Source organism: Eptatretus burgeri, chromosome 16 (genome assembly GCF_056783735.1).
Source record: "Eptatretus burgeri isolate ZD-2024b chromosome 16, Ebu_testis_v1, whole genome shotgun sequence".
Classification (NCBI taxonomy): Eukaryota; Metazoa; Chordata; class Myxini; order Myxiniformes; family Myxinidae; genus Eptatretus; species Eptatretus burgeri.
The window spans coordinates 40,336,368-40,338,867 of NC_140976.1; positions in this window are offsets into that span (position 1 = coordinate 40,336,368).

Sequence of the window (2,500 nt, forward strand, 5' to 3'; positions counted from 1 at the left end):
TTTTGTTTTGAACTGAAAATTATTTGTATCAAAGTCTGAGTTACCAACACCTTGTTTGATTGCTGTGTTCATATCGATTCATAAATTCATTACTCATATACCATTAGCTTTTATAAACGATAGAATAGGTTCATGTAGAAGTCACAGATGTGACATCATTGCAAATGTGACCCAAGCTACTCTTGTTAATTTAATCAAAATGCAATTACATAATTGGAAATCTGACTAAAGTGGGCTGTTCCACGAGCACCGGTTGATTGTGCCATCAACTCATTCTTTTTCCGCGTTGTTGTCCCACATACCAGTGGAATCTCTGATGTTGGCCCTACTTGCTGGAGCAGAGACAGACGGTGTGCGCCAGTGTGGGGTTTAAAGGCTGCAGGCGTCATAATCGAGGGAGCGTTTGAACCGTATGACACCACCCTAAGGTTTGCTTACGTTGCACCCTTCGACCAAATGAAAATGGCAGTTTCTGTACATCTGGAAGAGCGAGGTCCCATCGGTGGACCATTTTAATGGAATTTTTGCTCATCGATTTCCCAAGTGCCTGTAATAATGCAATATGGGTATGTTTGGATGCCCCACAACCAAACTACGATGTGCACTTTCTGACTGGCTGCATCAGCCAAATGGTGCTTTAGACCGGTGCACTCGGGAGAACTATCTGCCTTTTGAGACCAAAACAAATGATGCACAGACTTAGAACTGCTTTTGTGGTTTTTATCAGCACAATAAACAAGGGCTTGTCTGAACGTCCCTTCCATTAACAAAACTGGGCATTTATAATATTTTTTAACTCGCAGTCGTTTTACAATGTTGTTTCCTGAACATAACTCTGCCTTCTTGCATTTCTCAGTTCCTCAGAGTGTCTATTAAATAATAAATAGAATATTTAATTATTTGTCTTTACCCTTGCACAAAACGAAACGCATGTCTCACTCGCACTTGAGTATATTTTCCGATGGTGCTTTGGATGGGTTGATTTATGTGGGTTGAGGAAGATGTTTCTCTTTAAGGTATCGAACTTTCGGGCATGAGCAGTAGTTTTACAACAATGCTACTCTCGGTGACGTACTTGCGACCATATTTGCAATGTTGTGCAATTTCAAATGGTTATTTACTTGGTGCGTGCGTAAGAATAGCTGTTGGTATGGCCTTAAAAGAAAATCCATAACAACACACAATTCAACATCACCCATTGATGAAAGCAAAATTCTGCATCCTCACACCCCATTTCGTTTTCCTTGTCAACACATTTATTTAGCTTTGTGTTTTAGCATTTGTTTTACCATTACATTTTCTGTATTATTTATGTTTCAATAAAACATTGTATTTGCAAAATGTCCCATAACTTTTCATTTCACGAGTGCATGACCTTTGCATTCTGTAAATGTCCTCAATGGGATTGCTTCATTTTGTATTTTCCTGCTCCCTCCCCCACTCTCCCCTTCCTGCCCCCCAAACTGCCGAATGTATGTTATTTCTTTTTTTAACGACCTTTTTGATTTCTCCACTCTGTATCAAATGTTTTGGTCCAGACGTCATCTAATCATTGCTTGGATTTCCCCCAATTTGATTGTTCCATCATGTAAACCGGCACTACCTTCTAAACCATAACCACTACAAGTGTCAAACACGAGGTTGTTTTTGAATGAAGATTTTCACTTCAAGTTTTCCTACTATTAAATTGATTTTTGTATCAATTTCTATCTGCATGAGATAGCAGGATAGCCTATAGGTACACACAATTGCTTCTGAAGTGTCCAGTCTGGGTTTGAATCCTGATTGGTTATAAATTCTCATCATGGTGTTGCACAGGTATGGCAAGGCATCATTGTGTGTGTGTGTGTGTGTGTGTGTGTGTGTGTGTGTGTGTGTGTGTGTGTGTGTGTGTGTGTGTGTGTGTGTGTGTGTGTGTGTGTGTGTGTGTGTTGTCCCTCAGACGGAAGTTAAAGTGGACATTAGTGTCTGCCAGAATTAGTTGGTTAAAGATCTCACGATGTCCTACCCAAAGAGTAGGCAAGCTATCGCTGGCACCTTGAACAAATTACAAAAGTCCTGAGGCGGTGTAGCAACCCATTCAGGTTTGTAACCTTTGCTAAGAAATTGCTTTGACAGAACTAATGTTCTGCATAGAGCTCAGTTGTGTGTGTGTGTGTGTGTGTCCAATTGTGTCTCTCACCCGTAATTGGAGGGAATAACCAGTTAGCTCCAATCAATTACCCCAGTTGGCTAGGATTTCCATAATTTACCCCCATGCTCTTCCAGCCAAAGAAAGCTGCATAAGGCAAACAAGAAAGGGTACACAAGATAAGCCTTTTACTTTTCCCCACCCTACCTGGGTTTCTCTGCAGCTACAGACATTCGCAAGTAGCACAGACATTGTTCATGTGGGGCGACACATCAACGGGCTCCATTTGAGATTTTGGTCAGTCTCGTATACTCACTGTAATGTATGTTTTGAAGTGCCGGGAAGCAACTACAGTTGTTGTGGAGAGTG